This window comes from Schistocerca piceifrons, chromosome 4 (genome assembly GCF_021461385.2).
Source record: "Schistocerca piceifrons isolate TAMUIC-IGC-003096 chromosome 4, iqSchPice1.1, whole genome shotgun sequence".
In the NCBI taxonomy this organism is placed as follows: domain Eukaryota; kingdom Metazoa; phylum Arthropoda; class Insecta; order Orthoptera; family Acrididae; genus Schistocerca; species Schistocerca piceifrons.
In genome coordinates, this window is record NC_060141.1 from 345,988,541 (window position 1) to 346,015,868 (window position 27,328).

Genomic DNA, 27,328 nt, shown 5'->3' on the forward strand with positions numbered 1-27,328 from the left:
GAACAACACCAAGGGAGCTTCTGAGCGGTGATTTCAGGGCGAGCTGGAATCCTAAACCAGCTCATCTGTGAAGAAAATGCCCATAACAAGAAAAGTGGTGCCTACGGCAAGAAAGGAAGAATGAATTGATTAATAACGATCATCCTCCTTTACCCTCTCTGCATTACTGCAGATGACGTGTCACTGAGCACATTTATTCTGTGCCTGCAGTACACGTGAGGCGCCTAGTTGTTTCCACTGCACTGTGTGAAATACGAAGGTTCCTTCTAGTGAATTTTATTCACAGTGGATGCTGTTGAACTCCGTAACTGTTGCTTTACAAGGCGTAGAAACATTTCCGCTACCAGTTACAACAAAAGATTATTTATTCGTCTCACGACCGGTTTCGGACTTGTGCGCAACCTGTTGTCTGAGAACAGTGTTGTGCAGAACAGTCCTAACTGTAATTTTTGTAATTTGTAATAGCTTTCAGTAATTTTATATGTATAACATCATTGTACTTCATAGATCTAAGTTCTCTGACAAAAATATGGGTCAAAAATTTTATAATGTGGATGAAAAAATTGTGCAGTTTATAAGAGCTTTTTAAGTTTCTATGTGTGTGCAACATCCTTGCACTTCCTATGGCAAGGTACTTTGACCATAACCGACATGTTTCTGTAGGAGCAACATCTTTGCACCTCCTACGTCTAAGTCCTTTTACCATAGTCTACATGTTTGTACCTAAACACAGTGTGTATCACGAGTGCACGACACAGTAGTGAAATATGCAGCTAAATTTTATAAAACTGAAACGTGAACGTGAAAATGATAGCAAATGTGCAACTGATTGGAAAAACGGTCACCACAGCATAATTATAATAATGATGCTTCAACTTTAGGTAAGCACAGATGTATTTTTGACAAATGCTGCTTTGCCACTTAAAATTGTTCCACTTTCATCCGTTTAGTCACCAGCAAATAATTTTCTTTGTAATTATACAGTGATTCCAGCAATATAAACATTTACATGAACGCATAAACACATGAGGATGGGCACAAGCCCGAAACCGGTCGTGTGACGCATAAGTAACTTTTATTGTGACCGGTAGCGGAAATTTTTCTACATCCTTTGAACTATTTAGTATGTGGCGAACATATCGGTTTTTAGCAAGTGTAATTTAAACAGATGTTTTCGTTTGTTAGACAGCGCACACTCGTTTGTGTGTGTGTGTGTGTGTGTGTGTGTGTGTGTGTGTGTGTGTGAGAGAGAGAGAGATAGAAACCTGCATACATGAAGAGATTAACTTATTAAGGGGGAAAAAACACAAGAAGCAAAGAACTCAAGAAATGGCTGGTGGTCAGTGGGGTCCATAGTTTATCTTATCGAAACCAAGAAGAAGAGGATGAAAAAGTTGAAGGAGGAGAAATATAAAAAGTAGAGATTAAGCAGATAAGCTATGCGAGAGCGACAGCGTGGACTGATGACCTGAATGATGAAATATCCGGGTCACGCAGCCCTAGATTGTGAGGCCGTGCCGCACGCCTTATCACAGGCTGCGGGCGTTGTTTTAGCCGCTTAATCCCGGCGTCGATCGGGTCGTTAAAAAGACGCCGTGGCAAGTTGCCAGGCAGGCGTCGGCCGGTCGCCGTAAAACGGGGACAGGCCGACGCCGTCGTAAAGCACTTAGGCCCCCGTAAAGTGGCAAGTGGGTCCTCCCCACAGTGCGCGGAGGGCGGCCGAGATTGCGCTTTAACGTCCCCTCCACGAGTACGTCGTTAGAGACGGAGCGCGTGATCCGATTGGCCGAGGGTGGAAAAGGGAATCCGTTGTGTCCTTTCAAAGGAGACGTACGAACAATTGGCCTAGAGCGAATTAACGAAGCGTTAATCTGGATGACGAAACGAATTTCGAACCCTGCTCCTCCCCAGCGTGAGTTCACTGTCTTGATCACGCCACTGCGCCGCCTGAGGAGGTCCCTGCACCCAACTGTAGGCAAACCCACTTCACGTGTAGTAGAGCTATATAATCTCCACTAGAAACAACGTTTCAGCGAAAGGTGTAGAACTAATAAGACAGTTTTCCAGATAGCACTATTGCTCAGAGTAATCTATTAATCGATTGAGAGCAAGCTCATATGTTGTTAACTTACCTTTCATAGTTTCTGAGTCAACTGTGGCTTTCTGTTTCCATCCCGCGTCCCGCCACTTGCTTTCGTTTATGATGGTAAAAACAGCCACCAAAGGATGTGCAATCCAGCTGTGTACTGTGGCACGTGAGAATCTGGAGAAACTAGAAACCTGACAAGATAATGGAGAGGCCTCGCAGATGACGCAGCACGACACATAGTGCCGTTTCCCTATACATTGTGGAACGCTTTGCCATTGAGCCACGGGTAAGTGAGAGAAGAATCCGTAGGTGGTGAGGAACAATATATACTATCCAGTCGTCATATGCAGGGTTCGGCGAAAAGACCTCCCGTATATGGAGAGGCCGCTGTGTGAGCTGTGGTGGGGTTACAGAAGTGGAGGGGGTATCTATCGATAGCGGTCTACATGCCATTTTCAGTAGGTTCTATGGGTTACCTAAATGAGCATCGTGCGTTTGTTTTGGAGGACTATATTCATAATCGTGGTTCTGTGACTACAGCTAAGCGAGCATTTCGCATTCGATTCGAATTTGATCGACATGATTCTATTTCCGATGGACAAAGTGTTGGAGTTTGTATACCAAAATTTAAAGCATCAGGTTCTGTACTAAAAAGAAAACCTGTTGCCCAACTTCGGACTGTAACAACGCTGGAAAATGTGGCGCTTGTGAGAGCGTCCGTCCAGCGATCTCCAAAGCGTTCAGCACTTAAACGTGCAGCTGCCCTGCGATTGTGAGTGAGAAGTGTAAGAAGAATCCTGCACAGAGATCTTCACGTGCTTCAGCACAAGATGATAACTACCCAAGTATGAAACGAGAGAGATTTTGAAACATGCAGAACTCTGTGTGAGGAAATTCTTCAGTGGATCCTCCCTAGCGCTGTTCTTATTTCTTCTGATTACGTCCACTTGCACTTGTCAGATACTGCAAACAGTTTCTGTTAGTGTGCAGCTCAAGATCATCATGAACTTCGCCAACGACCACTTCACAGCCATCAATGGCAGCGTGGTGTGCCGTTGCTAAATATGGTGAATGTCGCACTTGTTGGCGTTCTCTAGAAATTTTGAGAGAGTTATTTCCTAGACGTCTTCTCTCTTGGCGGGGAGAAATCGCCCGGTTCCCAGGGTCAACCGATTTATCACCGTATGGTTTTTTCTGTGGGGACTCTTGAAGACAAGTGAAACAACGTCGCGCCACAATCGTACAAGCACTTAAGGAGGGCCCGCATCTCGTGGTCGTGCGGTAGCGTTCTCGCTTCCGGCGCCCGGGTTCCCGGGTTCGATTCCCGGCGGGGTCAGGGATTTTCTCTGCCTCGTGATGGCTGGGTGTTGTGTGCTGTCCTTAGGTTAGTTAGGTTTAAGCAGTTCTAAGTTGTAGGGGACTGATGACCATAGCTGTTAAGTCCCATAGTGCTCAGAGCCATTTGAACTTAAGGAGGCAATCGTCCAGGAAGTGGCTGCCATTCCACCGGAAATGACACGAAGAACAATGGACTTTATCGAGGAAGGCTTTGTCAATGTGTCAACAATGGACGACGCGGTTAACCGGACATAATTTTTAAAACTAGCTAATGTAGAGTGGCGTAGTGTTTGTTGTTCACAAGTCAAAGTATTTTCTATGTATCTTTCTTTGTTTATTAGTAATCTTCTTTTGAAGTACGGAACGTCTTTTTGCCGGACTCTGTACTTCGTTCCCGTCACTTGGATGCGCAGGAGATAATGGCACCTAACACCATGGCTTTATACTCAATGCGAACTCTCCGCCACTCTCTCCTTCCAGTTTATGGTGATTCTAATGGACAAACATCGTATAACGTGATTCTAAAAGCGCGTATTGTATGTTATGGCATTACACGACCTGACGAGTGCTCCGGCTACGCATACGTCACATAAGTGGTTCACAAATATATTTAACAACATATTTCGCCCATATGCATTCACATATTTCAAATGTATCTGTAGCAAATTTGCCATGCAGTTTCACCAGAATCTTGAGGAAACTATTTGGTGCTCCGCTGTTTTACACCATGCGACTCCAGAGAGGACATTAATTACAATCGTGATATTCTGCCGTTTGACATAATCTTTGGCCCGAAAAGAGGCTGTTTCCGTACCGTCACAAACCAAGGCAAGTACTGTGTATTACAGCAAGGTGAAAAGCTATATCTACCTGGCCTATAGACATTCATTACCGAACGGCTGTTGCGTCATCGTCTACTAGTGGCGTCATTAGAATGCGGTACAGAAGGGCTCGGAGCAGCTACTTCTCATTCAAGCAGCGCTTCAGTTTACATCACAAGGTTCTGACTGCATCCCTGACAATACGTGCAGTCGAACCCTGGTCGTCTACAAAGCAGTCAGATACGCTGAGTACATTATAGTAACAGAGTAATTTTACGAATTAACAGCGTGTGTGTGTGTGTGTGTGTGTGTGTGTGTGAGTGTGTGAGAGAGAGAGAGAGAGAGAGAGAGAGAGAGAGAGAGAGAGAGAGAGACGGGGGAAGGAGCGTTTCATTAACATTTCATTGGACACGTATGATTGTTTTTAGCAGCCCTTGTCTCATTTTACTGATATATTAATGCGGATGCTAAAGCCATCTTTGTCGGGCACCGAACAATGATTATTGCTAGAAGAAACCTGATAAATATGGAGTTTATATACTTGAAAAGACACCGAGTTTACTAATAGCGACCATTATAGCTTCGTTTTTTCTTTTTTTCGGAAATGCAATCATGCCGTGAAATGTTGTGTGACGCTATAATGGTAGAGAGAAGATATTCGCTTGCTGTGCGTTGATCGCAGCAGGTAGGCGGGTTCTCGGCGGGGTGGGCGCCCGCCGCGGTGCACTAGCTTCCTCTCCCTGCCGTTGGACTGTTCCAGCCGGAAACCGATTGATTCGCCGTCGCGCCTTGTGTACCAGCGCGCGCTAAAGACCGCCGCATATGTCTGGCACCCGAAGAATGCACCGCCTTTCTTTGTCCTCCAACACGCTGGGCCGAATGTGTCTTACACTGGGGACGCATTGTCCGTGGCACGTGTGCGATGGCCGTCCGCTTATACCGAACGGAACTTCAGGAACGGGCGAAGAACCATCGTGGCCGGCGGGGCCCACCTCTTCTTTGCACAGATTTCCACTCTTTCATGTGTGAATACAAGAGCATCCCAAATACTACCTCCTATACCCTTTCGCATTTTCAGAGATCTTAGGCCTGTGATTTACGCGAAGTGTTTCTGTAGCAAGAAGGTTTCTCCACCCGTAAGTTATAACGTCACTAACAAATGAATAGGGGAGATCAGAATTTTATGTCCCGCCGGAGACTAGGTCATTACCGATGAAGTACGACCACAAGTAGGGGAAGAGTGACGAATAAAATCGGGCGTGCTGTTCTCAAAGGAAATACCCTAACATTCTTGATAATATTTATCATGTTGAGACGGAGCAACGACAGTTGGTCAGAAAATAGTGTGCGCTACACTCCCAGTTGCACAGCAAAGTTTATTAAACGCGCGGTTGACGATGTGAAGCATACAGTTTCAAGTTTCCTGACAGGAGACAGAGAAGCTAAGATTACAGGTATTTGTGTAGAGGCCTACCAACTCCACAACCTGGAGAGTTTATGGAATATCTACTGAAGCATCTTCCGTTGGTATGAAGAAAATTAAAAATTCTGTAACTGAAAGTAGTTGAAATCCTTTGTAAGCCAGTCCAACTGAGTCGAGTGGCAGATCTTCTGTCTGGATACATCTTTCTTTAAAAAAAATAAAAAATAGGCTTGTGGGCTGACTTCGAACGCACAACAGTGATTCAAATGAGAAACATGGATCGAGGTAGGAAATCATATTGTGAATTTATAGCGAACTTCATATATACAAACTTACAGTGTGACTGGTAATGAAGAAGTGGTCGAATTGCAAAAATGAACAAAAGTGTAGCTCCCGTACCAAGAGTATCTGGCCCAAATAAGTCGAACAATCTTTTGCCGATATTTAAGTAGTTCCTTGGTTATAAATATCTAGTCAGAAATGTGAAAAAGGACAATAGCAATGCAACAATGACAGACTGTAAAGGTACGAGGTATTGGTTTAGCAAAGAATTATGTATTAAGATTCGTAGATAAGTGGACTCTCTGTCAGTTTTCTATTATGATTTTTAGACTTTCACATGTCTTTTACAAATGTTCCTTCTGTATCTGTTATATTTGCATCCTCTTAAAATATTTTTACACTGTTTAAAATTTGGTATGCTACCCTGACAATCTCCTTTACACAGTGGAAGTTTATCAACCCCATACCTTTTAACATTCTTTTCAATCGATTTCTTCTCTCGTTTTATGTCACGTTGTACAGTGACCATTGCTGAGAAAACCACACACAGTTCTGTCATGTGAGATGTTTAGGAAACCTGTGGTTTCGCGCTATAAAATATCAGTGTAGTTCCCTAAAAATTCCGATGTCGTTGTGTCAAGTGAGTAGTTATCCAGATTAGAAAGACTTGTCATCATGCATGGAAGTTGTGTGTTAATTAAACTGTGACAGCCGGCCGGAGTGCCCGAGCGGTTCTAGGCGCTACAGTCTGGAACCGCGCGACCTCTACGGTCGCAGGTTCGAATCCTGCCTCGGGCGTGGATGTGTGTGATGTCCTTAGGTTAGTTAGGTTTAAGTAGTTCTACGTTCTAGGGGACTGATGACCTCAGAAGTTAAGTCCCATAGTGCTCAGAGCCATTTGAACCATTTTTTAAACTGTGACAGCAACAACTGAATGGCTGTAAATTATCGCAAGATTGTTTGTGATAATGGCCTTGCTGAGCCGCCCACTAGTTGGAACCAGAGTGGGCGACAGAAAACTGAATTGCACTGTAATGACTGTGTGTATCATTTTATTCATTACGTACAATTCTCTTCGATATTGTGTCTGAACAACCGCGCAGCTGTACATTTGTGATATAAGACCACGTTCTTCAATAGAGGGATGTATTTTTTTAAAATTGCTATTGATTTAGTTTCCAGAGTAAACGGATTTGTAGAATGAAAAAAAGTTAAGCATTAATTGGACGTAATCAAAGCTAATGGACGAAAAGTAATATTAATTTCAACCATAAATTTACATACTTTACGACTGAATTTATTTGGATCAGCGTAGTATCGGTAATTGTGCTAACCTCGAAAACGCTACTTTTCAGTTTATGTCGAAAATTATTGACATAGATAATTTCAATTATAATACACATTGACTATGTAATTGCTTTGGTTTGTATAGATGATTATTTAATTTTGGAGTTAAATTACAATTTTAAGTGTAAAAATAGAATCGCTACTAGCAAAAACAGTCAGAAGTACTATAGGCAGTCCAGACGTTTCAGACAGAGTTCAAAACAGTGAAGCAAGGTTTTCAATTAGCGATCTACTCAAATGGACGATCAGCTTAATTCTCGGCATTTTCAGCTTCAAGAAATGTATTCGCTGTTGCGAATATGGGCAATCTCCAACTGTAGGATAGAATATGACCTGTTAATTTGTGCCGGATCGGGACTCGAACCCGGGTTTCCCGCTTGTCACGAGCGGCCGCCTTAACAGTTTCGGCTATCCGTTCACGGTTCACGACCAGGTTCAAATTTCTTAAATCGTCGACCATGCATCATTCAGTTGCATTCGAACACATGCCGTATGCAGGGGAGACATGTAAACGCATGCATACGAGAATTTGTATAGACAGATTTTTTGTTACGTGGATTGTTTAGTGTGTAAAATAGCTACGGGGAAGAAGAATATAACGATTCGCAGTTTAGAAATAGCGAAGCACGTCTTTTGCTTAGTCAGATTATGATAACAGGTTGGAACTTCATCGTGCCAGCAGACTTCGACCTTATTTCCTGACTACTTATGCTTTAGTTAATTATTAATGAGCGTTATCTCACTGTATTCGTCTTTTCAAGTGCTGGCAAAATAATAACAGTTGGCGTAGTATCTTGATGGAGAACATACGTAAAGTTGGTTAACCATACAGGAAGGTGCGTTGAATGCTAAAACTGTCTGGTTCTCTGACCCGTAGAGGCATCTTCATAAGAGCAGTAAATAAAACGAACACGTTTGCATTTCCGATATTTGTGTTAACCAAAAATTCGTCAAAAGATAATCGAAATTAAAATATGTATCTTCGTGATCTGCAATGGGCCGGCCGCTGTGGCCGAGCAGTTCTAGGCGCTTCAGTCGGGAACCGCGGTGCTGCTACGGTTACAGGTTCGAATCCTGCCTCGGGCATCGATGTGTGTGATGTCCTTAGGTTAGTTACGTTTAAGTAGTTCTTAGTTCTATGGGACTGATGACCTCAGATGTTGAGTCCCATAGTGCTTTGAGCCATTTGATCTGCACTGGGACGATCCGCTCAGATAGACAAAGCGCCGCCTGAGGGACGCGGAAGTCCGCTGGCCCCAGATCTAATCCGCCCACCGGATAAACAACGAGGGTAAGTATGCTGGCCAGCCTGGATCTGGATTTTGGGCGGGTTCGGACGTCCCATTGGGTGAATGCTGGGCTGGTTAGCCGAGGCCTGCCTTAGTTACGCGATTCGAAACACTTAGAACATTTTCTCTTACTTTCACATAGAATATTCGCTACACGCAGACGCACACACTGTGTCGGGATGGTAACACGAAGGGTACCCAGCCAACTCTTAAACTAAACATGACAGATCCGTTGATAACCATGCCTGCCCTGCGATAATGCGGAGCAAAGGCACAAGGAGAAGAAGAAAAAAATAGAAATGATCTGCAGTGGGACGATAAATGAGTGGGAATTACCCAGTACGGCAGAGGGATTACTGATCTATTCTCCTCTGTCTTTCCGAAGTATACTTGTTTCAAGTTTCGAAGATAGTCAGATAGTGAAATGGGGCGATCACGTAAAATCAATATTATGGAGGGCTAATGGAAGAATTAGATTTGTTGGAAAGGTTCTGGGAAAATGCGTTATGCCTGTAAACCAAGTCGCATACAAGACGCTTGTGCCACACATTCTAGAGTATTGTTCCAGCGTTTAGACGACAAATATCGAAAGAATTCAGATCGATTTAACCTACTAGAAAGTTTACGAGAGATTTGCTTTGCGAACTTAATAGGAAATATTGGAAAGAAGACGATTAATCCTCGCGAAACGCTCTTGGATAAATTTGGAGCATAATTGATAATTAATTGAAACCTTCAGCTGCCGACAGGTATTGTTGATATACCTCGATGGGGACAGCTGAAAATGTGTGCCCCGACCAGGACTCGAACCCAGGATCCCCTGGTTATACGGCAGAAGCTCTGTCCATCTGAGCAAGCTAGGACACAGATGAATAGCGCGACTGCAGGGACTTATCTTATGCACGCTTCCCATGAGACCCACATTCCCAACTGTCCACAATCCACATACGTAATGTACCTAATAGATATTTGCCCATCCACTCATTACTCGCGCACACTTATAAGGTGACAATTCCCGTAAGTGTTCGGGCAACCTGTGCGCATTCGCACAGACAAAGGTCAGTGGCTGGGTAGCCTTTAACTAATATATAGTAACTGTTCACGAAAGAACAGATACCACTGATGACCGTGCTGCATCTCTAGAATAAATGATAATTAATTGAAACCCTCAGCTGTCGACAGGTGTTGTTGATACACTTCGATGGAGACAGCTGAAAATGTGTGCCTCGACCGGGACTCGAACCCGGGATCTCCTGCTTACAATTAATTATCATTTATCCTAGAGAAGCTGCACGGTCATCAGTGGTATCTGTTCTTTCGAGAACAGTTACTATCTTCATACATAAAAATTTAGAGAAGATGTACTAGAAGACTACTGTGTTACCATTATGCTGCCATTGACGTTTGTCACAATTAGGGATTCTGAGAAAAAGACGAGAAAGGCTAGGACACACAGAGACATGTACTTGGTGTTTTCAGCTGCCTCTACCTTGCATTATACAGTGTATTTCACCATTGGAAACCATGTAATTAACAGCAGGTATCATAATGGGAAGCATGGAAGTAACAAATTTCCAATATAAGACCCAATGAAAAGATTAATAATGACTCATTGTGTTAGTGTGCTTTAGTAGTTTTCATAAACAAAATTTGTACAATAGGTGTAAGATGTTTTTTTTGTATACTTAACCAGTTTTTTTGTGACATTTTGACAACGTGCTTCACATCTCCAGAGCGAACTGGCAAACTACATTATTGTGTCATGTGGGGTTGCATAAAACGACAACGCTACGGGCGGCTGAATCACCCTGTCTCGATATTCATTTTTCACTCACTAATTTTCATCGTAATATCTGTGGAAGTACAGCGATTGCTATATCTCGGTTGCAAGATAAGTCTCTGTGACGTTAATTTAATGTTGTTACCGCTTTCAGTCAAATTGGAGGCCGCAGCAACGTGGGCATCGAGGCGATACGTAATGGTATCAGTCAGGTGACAAACAGAGGTCTATTACTTGGCACTTGACTCATATCATTCGGTGTTATTTCGACGTTCACATCACTGCTATCTTTAATTTGTGTGAAGCACTAACAACATTCAGTAAATACGATTACGTTCATTTCATCCTTGTTCAGTATTTGAACAGAATAAGAAAGAAAATTAAAAATAATGTTACAACATACCCTCTGCCACACACTATCCTGTGGCTCGCGGAGTATATATGCAGATGTAGATGTGGGTGACTGAGGTGCAGTCACGGTGAAGTCCTCATTTACGATTAAATTCCACAGAATGCGGCTTTGTTTCATCACGGTCGCCTTCAGCAGCGGAGTGTACACCCTCCCATGCTCCATATCTTGAGACTGCCAAGAATCCTTTTGGCATGTAAATGGGTAAAAAGGGCACATCTGCATAAATTCGAGCACAAGCAGCCAGGTTTTAATTAAAAAATTCGGTCTGAGGATTACCGGCGGTGACGAGGTCATTAGCAAATTTACCGAAGCATTAATTAAAGCGGCATTTTCATTTTTTTTAATGGAAGGGGCGGGGGGAAGAGGAGGTGGCGTAACGGCGCCCGAGGCGCCGTCGTCGGCCGCTTTGGCGCGGAGCCGAGGCGGGCAGCGGCAGTTGTGTGAGCCGCGCTGGGCCGTCACGCGCTTTCATCGCGCATCTGGGTCGCCGCATTTCACCCGGGGAGCAGCCCCTCTGGCGCGCACCTCGCGCGTAATTGCTGAGCGAGCCACACTTGTCCTACAGCGGCGCCGCGGTGCGGCCGCGAGGAGCAACTACACCGACGTCGCTCCTAGTCCACCAGTTCTGTTACACTGGTATTCACTATCTCTCTCTCCCCCCTCCCTCTCCTCCTCCTCCTCCTGTTCAGTAAACGAGAGGTCCGTGACTCTGACTTACACACGGATGACCTGAGTTCGACTCTCTATGTCACCAAAGATTTTCCTTGTCGGAGATACAAGAATAGTCTCCACTGCAGCCTAATTTAAATTAGTTGGCATCCGACGTCTAAGTTTGAAACTGTGACTGTTCCTTTAACTTTCCAAAAATCTGTTATAAGTTATAATTACGGCCACTGTTTTGTTTCTTCTGTTTTGAAGTGGCTTCTTTTTTCGTGTCCTGAAAACAGTTTGATACCGCCAAAACTACTGAACTCATTATAATACTTTTTATTTTATTGATTATAAAAATATCTCGTTCGGCTGCGAATCTTTCCAAGGTGGAGTCGAATTTTTCCAAAATATCATTTTCGCTTGTGTTTGCTATGTATAACCATCGTAAATCGGCTTCTTTTTTAAAACAGTGAAACAATGTATTTATCATTACTATTGACTGCTTATTTATTTCCACAACGCGTTTAGAAAGTTTAAACCTCCATCATCAGCTGGATTTTTGTGGGTTAATGTGCTATGTATATGTCGCATTACGACTTTGCAGTAACTGTGGCTTCAATGGTCGCAGATTCCTCTCCCTGTCGTGTTATATCTGAGAGTTGTAAAATACCATAGGCTGCTGTAGACTATCAAACTACCGTAGGCTACTATAAGTAAACGTGGACTACGGTAGTTTTACTAGTAACCTTGGTCAGTTAAAACAGTAACCACGTTACATGTACGTTAGGTGTGTTCCATACCCATCAGGCGTTATGTCATTTTGGTCCATATGTTTGCGTATGTAATCAGTGTCCTACTAGACGCCGCTAGAAACCGGATGCGATAAAATGCCTACAAACGTGAGTGAGGGTATATAAAGGGCTGCGTGTACTCCGGAAGATTGTTGTTCTACGTAGTTATCCTCCTGTCAGTTACTTAAAAACAAACAGTATTTATAGCAAAATTGAAATTGTCAACATTTAATCCAGGTTTTATATGAAAATTATTGATTCATAATATGAAACAAACGGATGCTATAAAAATAAAAAAGTACAGATTTATCACATAGCGCTCATAATGCGCTAAAACTTAATTTTCTCAAAGAAAGATAAAATTTAAAAATTAAAAAACGCAAATCAAAAATGTCAAACATCATTTCCATACTTGTGTGAGCTCATATAAATCGTGTTTCTGTTATTCATAAACAACTTACGCGCCTATCAATAATAACAGGAAAGAATATTCTGTTGAGTACAAAGTAATAAAAATAATTATATACATTTATTTCATGTTTGTACTTGTAAACTGTGCTTACATCAGACGTAACTGCTGTAGTTACATAAAACCGTTGAAGTTACGTGTTCAGATAATTTTTGTATCTTATAAAATACAACTTATATTTTGTAAGGATAAAATTATAATACACCATGGACTAACGCTGAACGATGGACAATTCTAATTCTAGTCATGTGCGAAACAAACAAACAAACAAAAATGAAAAGAAGTCGACGGTTCTCGGTTTCTCTCTCATACACTGATTAATGTTTCTTTTCCTACTAATGCAGCCAATGCCACCAGTAATCCTACCATGTACTACGTCATTTATGTGCGATTCGAACCGTAGTTATATCATACACATAATCACACTTTGTAGTCACCGAGGCTGTCAAAAATCTGTTCTGGATATTAATTGGCGCTGCACGTGAAAGCAAAGTTTTTAATTGAAAACTTGTTGCGACAGTCCTTTGGCGAACGGAAGCGTGAACAAGTGGGGGCCGACATTTCCACGCCCCCATTGGGTTGCCGCTGCAGGGGGTTGTCGGTTATCTGTCAAATTTCAACTAATTTAAATGGGACTGTACGCTTCTGGAGCCAGCTAACTTCTGGAATGACTAAAGGCGTAAAGACTGAGCCATTCATGCTGTTCAGAGTTCAAACTTGCGCGACGTCATATACGAGTAACACCAACAGTAAGAAAGCAAAATGGACACGTGCGTAGCACGCACATCTGCACGGAATGAAAGTTTTAACGTCTCCGTACTGCGAAGGTCTTCCTTCAGCACTGGCAGTTGTGGTACTCATTTGACTCAGCGCGCCATAGTACCGCGGAACACCACTAGAGGAACCCAAACAAAACAGCGCAGCCCATTGCCGGGGTGGAAATACGTCGCGTCATTTTGCTTTGCGCATGCTACCGAACTGCGGAGTAGTTACATCAGTGTGTACCAGGACTGCAGACGTGTACCTACAAACAAACAAAACATTAATTACCTAACTATTTTTGAGGCGACAATTAAAAATTTATGACTGCCCCTTATGCTTTTGGAGATGCTGTACTGTTGCCTTCCTCTGGATTTGAAATACCTTGTCTAGCAGTTGTAGTGTAGTGTTTCTATCTCAGTAGTTTTTTCCCCTCCAAGTTTCAGATTGACATACTAAGGCAATGAACTCAAAAAATTTAAATTTTTACCTTTCTTACTATTATAAAGTAAAATGACGCCCATATTATTTTTGCCGATACATTTATACAGGGAGATTCAGCTTTAACTACCGATGTCGTTTCCATGCGCGAGATTTTCATATTCTCTCGCTCACTACCCGCAAACTTTTGGTCCTACAGAAAAAAATGAACAGCGCCTTTTTGTAAAAAATTTAATGTATTTAAATTTTGTCCTGGAATATTTTTTCGCTAGAGGCCGTAGTTTTCAAGTTATTCAAGAAAAATGTACAAAAGTGACTTTCAAAAGCACCGCCACTCTGGTATTCACGATTTCTAGTATGTTGTTTATGACACTCCCATCTACTACTGTACAAAAATTTGCGACTGCACGAATTATTTCTCATGTTCGACCTTTTTTGGTTTTCATTGACTGGCCTTATTACACCACTGGCGTAGCCGAGCACTTACAAATTGTAAAATTAACGTCTGTGTAAATTTTACCTAAAAATTTTGTGAATTTCGACGGCGTAAAACAAACAATTACGTCGTTGTATTCGTCAGGCATTCTGACTACCACACTACTGTGCTTGTAAGGGTTAAGTTTGGATTGAATTGTCAAAGTAATTAATTTTAGCGTGATATTTGCAATATTCGTTTTTCTTTCATTACCTCACGGGCAAGTTTAAATTAATAATGTTGGCGAAATAGCTGACTATGCTTTTGGCCAAATAGCCCAACCATAGAGATCAAAAGAGCGCAGATTTCGGGCATAGTTAGTGTAGTCGGAAATTTCTGTGCAATGGTCAGAGGGAGTGCCACGAATAAAGTCCTGACTGGTGAGGGATGAGTGTGAGGTGGAGGTGCGTTTGAAACTCACTTACTATGTTTTTCTTGAATAACTCGCATACCTCCCAATGAAAACGTATTCCAGTGCAAAATTTCTATTGCTGTAAGATTACTAGTCTTCGCGTAGCGAGTAAGAGAGTATCAAAATTGAAGACCAGATATACAGTAGAATTGCGGGTTGCATAAAGCGACATCGGTAGGGGCACTTCAATCACCATGTATATATAAAAAAAATAATTATTACATTCTACTCAACGAAACTAGTTAATATTTGAACATTCATTTCCTTCAAACTTGTATCAATCAAACAAAAATGTCAATAAAATGCTTTCAGCATTGCAGCGCGTCAGTCGTAAGTATCGAAATAATTATGAAAAATCCGCCTCGATTGAACAAACTACCTGGTGTTTACCTAGGTTTCAGTGTGGTGTTCCGCCTCAATTGAACAAACTACCTGGTGTTTACCTAGGTTTCAGCGTGGGCGGATTTTTCATAATTATTTAATAAAATGCAGTGCTAAAGGACAATTTGCAGCAACTACGCGACACCCTGAAGGCCATCCTCATATGATGTCTGGCTGGTGTGGGCGCTAGTGGCCGGCCGGAGTGGCCGTGCGGTTCTAGGCGCTTCAGTCTAGAACCGCGAGACCGCTACGGTCGCAGGTTCGAATCCTGCCTCGGGCATGGATGTGTGTGATGTCCTTAGGTTGGTTAGGTTTAAGTAGTTCTAAGTTCTAGCGGACTGATGACCTCAGAAGTTAAGACCCATAGTGCTCAGAGCCATTTGAACAATTTTTGGGCGCTAGTGTGAGTCGGATGACGGGCCGAAGCGGACGAACTTCAGTCTACCACACCATTCGCTCGCTCCTTATGAACACAAAAAAGTCACACCCCAGAATGCTTATGAAACTAAAAATGAAACGTGTTAAATTGTAGTGGTTTGAAACTATAGCTTGTACTAATTTCATAATAATAGAGCCCATAAAAGTTACAAATCGTAGCAAAATTGACGGTACCTATGATTGCATAAGCGATAGGATTATAGATACGAGTGTCAACAAATCTGTGACACTATCGTGGGTGGAGAAGGGGAGGGGGCCTGGGGCGGGGGTATCTGAGTCACTTACCACAGGTGACACAAGCGATAAGTGACGGAAAGAAGGTTAAGACCTGACAGGAACTGATCCCTGGTTCTTCGGATGACAGCCTCTTAGTCACAATTCTACTTGCTTTATGTTTAATGGGGAAATAACGGTGGGCAGGCGTTGTTTCCGCACCACTCCCTGCGTGTAATGCTGTAACTGTGGGTGCCAGTGACCTGAGCTGATGCTGGAGGTAAGTACATAAGCCACCAGCCGCGACTGTGACCGGAGCGGGGTTCACTGTGCGCTTTCAGAAGTTGCCCGCTGGCGCCCTCGACCGCTAGCTGCCTCGCGGCTGCCGCAAACCTGTGGCCGCCCCACTGCAGGCGCGGTGTCGGGATACCAGCGGCCGCCACCGCTGTCCGGCTGCTTGCTGCAGCAGAAGTCACTCTGGGGCTTAACTTCAGAAGGCCGAATCGTAGTCCCTCTTGTTTCGTAACAAGCCTGATTGCCGTCGTGCCGTTACGAGGTCCTCTCCAATTCTGTGACTGTCCGAACTTCACAAGTGCTACACGGAAAATAGCCTTCACTACATAGAAGTTCATTAACTGTATAGCCTGTGGGTGAACTCCTAAATGAGCGAGCGAATCCCCACTCTGGCTATCTAACCGAGTCACAAGATACTTCTGTAGGCTGTTTCAAAACGCTGTATCGGCCCTTCCGCGGCGCGCGTTATATCAGTGGTGACTCGGTGTGCAGATGCAACTGGGCAGCGTTAATTTTTAGATAAATGAGTTGACACTGCTGGAAAACAGAATACGATAGTCCTCTTTCGAAACTCAACATTTTAGAATAAAGTATATTAACGTTGGAAAAGAAATCAAAAGTCAGGGTCCCTGCATTTATTACATACATGGGTTGTTTTGAAAATCAACCTTATGCAAACACAATTTGTTTATTTTTCTATTTATCCAGACACGTTTCGACATCTATGTGTCATCTTCTGTGGGTCAGATTTTTATTTCTGTAAAGTACAATGAAATTTATAATAATTTAACTGTTGTAGGAGTAAGAATTACTATATGTGCAATTTGCTTTGTTTTGTTTAGACTCTCTCCTTAAAATTACATCGCTAAATGAACTGCATTATTATTCACCGGTTTTTCGTGCTCTTTTTCGTCGTTTTTTTTGACAGCATGTCTTTTGCAAACTAGCCCTGAAGAAAATTAATGCGTATTTATCAAGAACTGTTTTGTGGTTAGAGGTTATGTGCGTTTCTGTACATACATATTTTCGTCGTGTTGCGTGTCTGGTGGGTGTCTGTGATCAATGGCTATTCGGTGTACTGTTTCCACACAGTTTTTCACACAACTTGTGCTCACTAGTTCACTTCACATGCACTTACACAAAATGTGGTGAAACGTGATCTGACCAGACACTTCTGGACACCATTCTCTGTGAGAGATGTTATGTTATAGCCCCGCTGCTCACTTGTTCATCGTTGGTCCTGTGTTTGTTGTGTCACTAAATTTGAACATTTCGTCATAACTGGTGTAGTGTGACTGCTGGGATACCCCACAGGGTGGGAAACATACTGAAGAAACAAGGGCTACAAATATCATTCCGCTCAAATAACACAGTACAGAAAAATCTAATGACTAACAACACCTCAGCAGACAAATTCTCCAAACCAGGAGTATATCAGTTCATGCCAATCGGTCTACATAGGCCAAACACGCAGAAATTTCAAACCGAGGTACTCTGAACACCTCGGAGCCCTAAGAAGTGATAGTACCTCAGTTGGTAGGCACATGCCCGCAAAAGGCAAAGACCTCGAGTTCGATTCTCGATCCGGCACACAGTTTTAATCTGATATTTGTACCACATAGGGCTAAATATGGTAGAGATTACCGATATTTCGGGCTAATGAGCCTAGAATGACAAACCAGTGCCACTTGGGTTTTGGATTGGTCGAGCTTTAACCCTATATCCTGCGACCATTTCGATATTGCACACAGGTCGGAAGACCACCTCTTTCAGCCGGAAGGAGACGAGAATCGACGTTACTTTGTGATTTTAGACTTACTGTTGGCGTTCAGTTGAGGAGAAGACTGGACTAGAAGACTAATTTTAGGTGTCGGCTCGCGAGCGGAAATGGTCGGTGAAGTGGACGCGCCGCGTGCGTCACGAGTGCCGGGGCGCGACTAAATGTCAGGAAGTCGGGGCTGCCGGATGAATATGGAAATTGGGGCCGTTTGAGTTGCAGGCGCCGTCGCCGCCGCGGCCAGATCGATAGCGGGCGCGGAGCGGAGCGGCGTACATTATTAAAGGCTTGGGTGCCCGACGCCCCGTGGATCCCCTTCATTTCGGCTAAGCCTCCGCGCTGCGGCGCCTCGCGCAAAGTCAACGCGCCGGCCAGGACGTGGGGGCTGTAATTGTGTTTGCTCTCGCAGGTAGCGGCCGGTCCTCGAGGGCGCCTTAATTCGCGTCTCGCTACCTGCCCCCACACCCCCGCTATTGACAGCGCCTGCCACTCGGCGCGCCGGGTGAAGTCACGTCATTCGGCCGTACTACTGATTAACGCCACATCCGACACGATGCCCGTAAAAACGGTTCACCAGATCACTTCGTGGAGAAGGGGGAAAGAGACTGGCAGTTTCCCAACTGCTCCCAATAGATGTTGCCAAGAAAATATCGAGGAAATCTCCACTAATCCCCCTGGAAAAAGAGCACTGCAACTAGTCCGGCAGATACGAGAACCACCCGAGAAGTAATGCAACATCTTTTTTCCTCTTGCAAATTCGTCTGAAAAAAATGGGAAATTTTTTGTAAGACATCGTGAAATATTTCCACTTTAGCCGCTATAATTACATGAAGTTTCGATAGGTGGCGGCGCTACGCATGGCCTTCAAAATGCCATCTGTAACGGAGGTTCGTTCCAAATAGAGAGTTGTCATTGAGTTTCTTTTGGCGGAAAGCCAGACCATCGCAGATATTAAAAAATGTTCAAATGTGTGTGAAACCTTATGGGCTTTAACTGCTAAGGTCATCAGTCCCTAAGCTTACACACTACTTAACCTAAGTTATCCTAAGGACAAACACACACACCCATGCCCGAGGGAGGACTCCAACCTCCGCCGGGATCAGCCGCACAGTCCATGACTGCAGCGCCTAAGACCGCTCGGCTGATCCCGCGCGGCTCGCAGATATTCGTTGGCGCTTTCAGAATGCCTACGGAGACCTGGCAGTGAACAAAATAACGGTGAGCCGTTGCAGGAGGCTCGGTCAGCATCGCAACAAAGTTGCGCAATACTGTTCAAAAATGGTTCAAATGGCTGTGAGCACTATGGTACTTAACTTCTGAGGTCATCAGTCCCCTAGAACTTAGAACTACTTAAACCTAACTAACCTAAGGACATCACACACATCCATGTCCGAGGCAGGATTCGAACCTGCGACCGTAGCGGTCGCCTGTTATTAGTGCTGACACATACGTCCAGCGGTTGGGGCACTCGAAGTTGTGTGCCCGCTGAGGTCCTGGTCACCTAACAGAAGACCATAAAGTGCAACAAAGGACGCTCTGTGTGCAGTTCCTAGCGCGTAGCGACAATTTTTTGTGGAACATCGTTACAGTCGATCAATCATGGGTTCATCACTTCGAACCGGAAACAAAGCTGCACAATCCATGGAGTGGCGCATCACCATCTCTACTCGAAAGGAGAAGTTGAAAGCCACGCCCTAATCGGGTTACAGCCATGGCGACGGCCTTCTGGGACTTATTGGAATATTGACAAAACCAAGCTGCTTTCATAAAAAAATGTTGCTTTATTTATTGAACGGCTGTCATAGAAGAGCCGAGGCTCTTACATGGTGTACTCATGAAGAGGAATGGTACGGAGGAACAAGAGCTGTTAAGCCAAAAGTTTTACAATCGTAAGTGATGACATTCTATTTTTATCAGACGCAATCACAAAATTTTTACTTGTGACCGGATCTGGAGAAACTATATTGGAAAACATATAAAACAAATTACAAACAGGGAATTTAAAATAATGTCTCTTCCACTCGACAAAGCACAGGCTACTTTATAATAAACATAAAATATTATCCATACCCCTGTATCAGCATATATTATATGTAATGTACATAAGATATGTTGTCGTAGTAGCTAAAAAGCCACGAATATGCACGTTTATAGGTGACTTAAGTCGTACATAACTTTTCCTCCCACTTCTAGCGACATCTGCTTGCATCCTTTATGAGAAGCATTTTCTTTATAATTATAATTCTGCATATCATTGTCATTACTAACACGTGGAAAATATATGATCATTGTAAAACTGTTTATTGAGAGGTGTTAAAAAAGAATAGAACATGCGTCGGAAACTGACTTATGTAATATCATCATAAAGAAGCAAAAGCAGGATTTAAATGTTAAAACAACTATCAGTTGGTGGATAAGTTGTTCTGAATGTTGGTATTCCGGTTGCTATTGCTTTATGTATCGATTGCTATTTTTTATTTGTGTTTACCTGTTGCTATTTGAGTTAACATATTTTCATTTGGAGATAGTGAGTGGAACCGTGGACGCAAGAAAATGGAATGCCAAGTGGAGAAATGGGAACATTTCCGACATATTTCTCTGTTCGATTTCAGTAGAGGGGCGACAGCAGCGGAGGCAAACAGAAACATATGCGCCTTGTACGGGGATAACGCCATTGATCAGAGCACGGCAAGAAAATGGTTTTCTCGTTTTAAGGCTGATCGTTTGGCACTAGTGATTCTCCACGTTCAGGAAGCCTTTGGACTTTGGTGAATATTGTTAATCCACAATGATCCACGTCACTGTACTCGAGAACTGGCAAATGTGGTGAACTGTGATCATTACACCACTGTACGACACTTGCATTCAGTGGGGAATGTTCAAAAGTCTGGTGTATTGGTACCACATGTGCTCTAAGCCAAAATCGTAAAAGTCATCGGATGGCCGTATGCGCATCTGTGCTTGCTCGCCATCAATTGGCTCGTTAACAGCAACGATCATTCCTATCCCGTATCGTTACTGGCGACGAGAAAGCAAGGAATGGTTGAACCCAAGCAAAGTAGCAACTCCCCGTACAAAGACTTGTGTGCATCCACAAGAGGTAATGTTATGCATCTAGTGGAACAGCGACGGTGTGATGTACTACGAATTGCTTCCCCGAGGTGTCACCATCACGGCCGACATCATGAAGTGATGCAACTCCGCGATAACGCTTGCCCGCTTTTTGCTAAAAACGCTATACAGAAGTTGAGTTGGGAAGTTATTCCGCGCCTACCGTTTTCACCTCAGCTTTCGCCCTCAGATTTTCACCTTTGTCGCCTTCTGTGGTACAGCCTTCAAGGGACATCCTTTCCGGATAAGAATGTTCTCCTACGATAGCTAGACGAGTTCTTCGTCTCCAAACTACGTGATTTCTATAGTTGCAAAGTCGAAAAGTTTTCCTAGAGTTATCAGACTGTTGTAAATAGTGAAGGAGAATATGAAGAAGAATATACGAGGTGCTACGAAAATTTTCGGAACTGGTGCTGCCATCTGTTGAAAACCGTACCCTCGAAGTAGTTCCCATCCGCACGTACACACCGGTACCAGCGCTTCTGCCAATGGTCAAACGCTTTCTGGAAGTCCTGTTCTTTGAGAGTGTTTATCACCGCTATCGATGCTTCTTGAACTCTCTATAGAATGTCGAACCGACGGCCTTTCAACTTGATTTTCAGTTTTGGGAATATCGCGAAGTCGCAAGGTGCCAAATCTGGCGAGTACGGTAGGTGAGGTAAAACCGCCATGTTGTTTTTTTTGACAAAAACGTCCTGGTGAGCAAGGACGTGTGACAGGGCGCGTTGTCGTGATGCAGCAGCCAGTTCCCTTGATGCCAAGGTTCGGGCCGTCGTCGCCGCACGTCTTCACGGAGCCGTCGCAAAACGTCACAGTAGTACGCGGAATTCGCTGTTTGGTTGGTTGGGACGATTTCTTTGTGCACAATTCCCTTGGTATCAAAGAAAACGATGACCATGCTCTTCACTTTGATCTTCAACTGTCTCACTTTTTTCGGTCTTGGAGAGCCCGGGCTCTTCCACTGGGACGATTGTTGCTTTGTCTCTGAGTCATAACCGTAAATCCAGCTCTCGTCGCCGGTGATAACCCGTGACAAGAAGGTTGGATCATCAGATGTGGTCTGACGAAGGTCCGTGCACGCGCTGTTCTGTTCGCGGATCCATCGTAAAATCGCCACACACCAAACACACAGAGTGTTACGGAAATCACTATGGACACGCAACACGCCCTCCCAGCTGAATGCCACTCCGCACATTGACTCATCAGATATGCAGGTCACGCCACCTAGCGGTGCAAAGATCTGATACTACTCCTACTTTCCAGATGGCAGCACCAGTCCCGAAAATTTTTGATTCCACCTCGTATTGTTGATGACTAAAGTCTCTATTACGTGCATCTGTTGGGTTTATTAAATTTATGGAAAAACGCCACGAACTTTTGCGCCAACATCATATAATTTTCGATGGTTTCTGACGTACATCTTCTGTAGATTTTCTGTCCAGATCGCAAACTATGTTTTGCTTCTGAATTTTGTCACCGGCTATTTCTAAGTGGTTGTGGTCGTCTTAGCCGGCCGGAGTGGCCGAGCGGTTCTAGGCGCTACAGTCTGGAACCGCGCGACCGCTACGGTCGCAGGTTCGAATCCTGCCTCGGGCATGGATGTGTGTGATGTCCTTAGGTTAGTTAGGTTTAAGTAGTTCTAAGCTCTAGGGGACTGATGACCTCAGCAGTTAAGTTCCATAGTGCTCAGAGCCATTTGACCATTTTTGGTTGTCTTGGCTCTCTATCCCACCGGTGTCTTCAGTGGAATCAAATTTAATAAATACTTTGCTGTTATTGATCGCACTGCACCAGTTTTTAACAATGTTTGGAATCTGAAAGCATAACATTTCTGGGGAGGGGGGGGGGGGCATGGGTACTGCTGCCTGTTACGCTTACCTGCTTATCCGAGACTTTCGTCTTGCGCCCGTCGATAGTATATATTTGCAGTTACAGGAAAACACATGCTGTCATAGGAATGTCATTTGCCCCTACGCCAACTGTTTGTTCCGACCACATATGGCTTTACAGGGATAAAAGTGAGTCTGATTCAGCTGGACAAGGTCCCCTTCCACCTGAGACGGGAAACCGTCTCTTGCGCCCAAAGTAGCCAAGAGGGCGAGCCTACGGTCGCGTGCAGGACTGATATGTTACTAAACAGGAGCCAGACTATCAAGCAAGGTATACTTATATGGATATGGTGTCTGTTCTTTCGGACATGTCCGAAAGAACAGACACCATATCCAAATAAGTATATAGTTCTGGCAACACCGGCCATGACCTTCTTCTGTGCGGATGCACACATATTCCCCGAACTCTTACGGGGCTTGGTAAGAATGTCGTCCACGAGTAATAAGTGTGTTGGGGTGGGGCACTACGAAGGTAGTGTGTGGACATACAAGGTGAGAATGTGGGTCTCGCGGGAGGCGTCGCGAGATAGTCCCTGCAGTCGCGCTATTCCCTGTACCCTCGATGGCTCAGATGGGTAGAGCGTCTGCCATGTAAGTAGGAGATCCCGGGTTCGAGTCCCGGTCGGGGCACACATTTTCACCTGTCCATGTTGATATATATCAACGCCCGTTGGCAGCAGGTATTAAATATAATTCTAATTTCGACCAAGCAGGGTTTCTTACAAGACACTAAGGAATATTCTGAATTGAAGGTGCAACTGTGGTTATGATGTGCCGCGGACTCAGAGGTGGCAGGGTGAGACGTGAGTAGCGTGTTGCAATGGTACAGGGACAGATGCGACAGGACAGGACAGGAGAGCGTGCGGCACGCAGGAGCCGCGATAAGCCCTGGGCGCGCGTTATCGGCGGTGGCCGCTGGTCGATGGCGGTCGCGCACGCACGCCTTCCGTGTCGCCGGCCCGTACACGCCTCGTACTCATAACGCCCTTCTGTCCTTCTGTCTGCCGCAAACAAGTATCCGCTTCCCAGGAGTCTACTTGTGGTTGTCCTTGATGGCAGGAACCCTCCCAAGGTTCGTACAGTTAAACGTCGATAGTGGAAACGCAGTTCGGATCAAATCAGTCTCCAATACAATGCCAGTGACTCAGCCAGAACGCCACTTCACTTGGCTCTAACGTGCTCTAATGTGTTCACCAATATTGACGGCACAGTTACATATCACGCACCACGCTGTTTACATACTGCTTCTCCTGCGATGATCAAGTTTGTTGGTGTCAGAAACTAGCAAATGTATTCTACAATGTGCTGTGTGGCCCAAGGTTATCAGTTTTTCTAAATGGAAAAACTAGTAGATGGAGAACCGTGGAGGATGGCCTGTCTCAAGGATGAGTCTTCGCTCCCAATCAGTTCGATTTGTATGTCCACGAAATTCCAGCTACTGGATCCAAGGAAATTCAGTAAGCAGGTGACTTGGCATTAACAGGTCGGGACAAACATATCAAGAATTATGGAAGTACGCTCTCATCTGAACTCCCCATACTAAACAAGCACTTTTACAAGTGAAGATGTATATGTTCTGTTACTCCATGCGATAGAAATAAAAGGGTGTCCACAATGAGACTCCAACATTTTAACTCATAAAATCTGAGGGGAAACACAATTTATTGACGAACAAATACAGGGAAACCATACAGCAGCTCATCAAGTTTTCATACACAGGTGGACGGTTCAGTACACTTGATCATGGGCGCCACGGGCAGCGCGAAGAATATCAAGTCTATAATCGATTTCGTGCCATGTGTTGCGGAGCATCTGTTCTGTGACAGAGTTGATGACAATTCTTATGCGCTGTTTCAAGTCTTGCAGTTCCTTTACTGGTGTAGCGTATACCCGGTCTTTCACATAACCCCACAAGAAAAAATCGAGAGGGGTTATGTCGGGCGAACGTGGCGGCCAAGGAATTGGACCTCCACGGCCAATACGTCGTTGCGGGACTGTCTCATTTAAAAAGCAGGAAATTCTTAGCAATGTGCGACAAATGTGTGCTACTTACGCAGGTACAACGTGCAATCATTAACATATTCGTTTTTGCATGGTTAATGGATAGTGTATTATAGAGAAACGGGAATGTTATAATTCGTATAATATTTCATTAACGTGGTTCCAGACTGTAGCGCCTAGAACCGCTCGGCCACACCGGTGGCTGTTGTGCAGAAAGGATATGGCCATGTGTCACAAGATATTATTCACGTAGATCACATTGGTCACAGTGTCGTGGTAAATAACTCGCGCTCTGCCTTTTTTCCATTGTAATTGAAACTGATGGCTGTGTCTCTTTAAGATCTAACAGAATTTTGGAACCTAGATTAATTGATCCAGTATTGTGGTCATAACAGCGGACTACGTTGTGGACATAGGAATACAAGCTTGACAGCATAAAGTCAACATTTGCACTGTCGTGCAGATATTTTCAGCGCAATACAGATTAAAAAAAAAAAGAGCCAAATGGCAAGAAATCACACTAAACGCGGGAGCTATCTCAGAAGTACCAGACCTAACAAGAAAAATACAGAAATTAAGGGAAAAGCATCTTTTTTTCTCTGCGTAGTCTGCTTCCAGCTCGATACGCTTTTTCCAGCGATGTTCAGTTTGCTTCGATGCCCTCTTTATTGTTATAACCGTAAAGCTGCTCAAAATAGTGGTCAACTGCAGACTGTGCCACCCCATGTTTGGCAACCTTTTTACCATCAAGCCACTTCTTCAAGTTCGGAGACAGAAAATAATCAGAGGGGGCTAAATCTGGCGAATTGGGTGCATGAGCAAGCAATTCGAACATTAACTCAATGATACTGGCCGGTTTTGTTTGATTTCATCACTCAAGCGCTGCTATAAGTTGTCCTTTTAGAAAATAATCATTCAAAATTATCCAACACGCATCCCAAAGAACCTTGCCTGCGCACGGAACTGTCTTCACCTTCTTTGGAGCCGATTCTCCCATCTCATACCACTGTTTTTATTGTTGCTTCGTCTTAGGTGCGAAGTGGTGGATCCATGTTTCATCCATGTTTATAAGTTGACGCAAAAAGTCGGTTTCATTGCAGCGGGATGTCGCTAAACATTCGACTAAAACATCCTGACGGTGCTGTTTTCGTTCTATTGTTCGGAAACGCGGCATCCATCTTGGGCGTCACTTTCTCATGTCCAAATTTTCAGTCAGTATGCGATGTACACCACATCTTGAAATGCTTAGGATGTCTGCTAGCTCGTCATCCAGTACTGTTTTATGGATTTCCTTCACAATTTGTGGCGTGGTCACCTCATTTGGTCGACCACTGCGCTATTTTTCTTGGCAGCTCGTACGGTCTCGCTTGAACTCTGCCATCCAATATTTTACTGTAGTAGACCAAGGAACCGACTCCGCCAGAGTAGAATCAAGACTTCCCAAATGAAAATTTTGCATCATATAATGATTTATCCGTGTTAAAAATTGGCTAGGAGCGTTCACTGTCGATGGCCGCCAAAGAATACTAAACAACACAGCATCGTCAATCTTCAAACAAGCTTTATAAGGTCCGTACTTTGTACCACAGTCGTTTGTTTCCAGACAACAACGCTACCTACACGGCAAGTTGCATATTTCTTGTACAGCACTCCCAAAAGTACTCTGTAACTACCCGCTGGAGACGACAAACCCTTCTATCAAAATATGCAGAAAATATCCCTGCATAAAATCCGAAATTTTTTCGATGCTGTTAGAGTTCCAGTTCACCCTGTATATTTTTTGCTGGATGTTTTCCACGGCTTTTGTCGAAATGACGTCATGTGTCAGCTTAAGATGCTGTTGAATTTATTCGTTATTGTGCTACCGGTTTTGGTCGAAGACCATTATTATCCAGCATAGATCAGCAATAGTTACGTAATATTCGTACATCGAAACACACAATGGTTACAGCTTCTCGGGCACCCTGTATTACATTTCGGAAAGTGTGTTTTTTATGTATATATGTAGCTCTTGCTGTTAACAAAAGTCTGTGCTGGATAATGACCATTGAGAGAAAGAGGTTGCACAACAGAGCGTTAAGTGAATACAGCTTAAGGTGCCATCTAATACAATTTCAGCACCCTATATATGTTAAACAGTGCTCTGCGTGGATGTAGCGTGTTCACTGCGCGGTATCGCTTACATGGGGCAGCATACACCGCTCCCCCAGCAGCAGGTTGCGTGTTGCATGTTGGCTGATAGCCGCTGCTAATGCATTACCTGCTCGCAGCCCAGTCCACTCCGCTCTAGGCCTCGCCAAGGACTTGCGTCCCGTCAACAGGTTAAAGGGCACCGTCCAGCACAGCCAAGCTCCACTCCGGACTCGTCACAGGGTTTTCCTCCGGGCACTCCCCAAGGTCGCTGGGACAGATGTGCGCAGTCGGTTCAATAAATTCCGGGACTGG

The 27,328-nt window shown here is 44.1% G+C and overlaps 1 protein-coding gene and 1 non-coding gene across 2 annotated transcripts in view; both read left to right on the forward strand.

Moving 5' to 3' along the window:
- The window catches only part of LOC124794768 (kalirin), a 2,150,963-nt gene that overhangs the window by 1,689,091 nt on the left and 434,544 nt on the right, over positions 1 to 27,328 (forward strand). The window lies entirely within an intron of this gene.
- Positions 23,439 to 23,512, forward strand: Trnat-ugu. The gene has a single exon. It is a non-coding gene; the product is annotated as a tRNA-Thr (tRNA).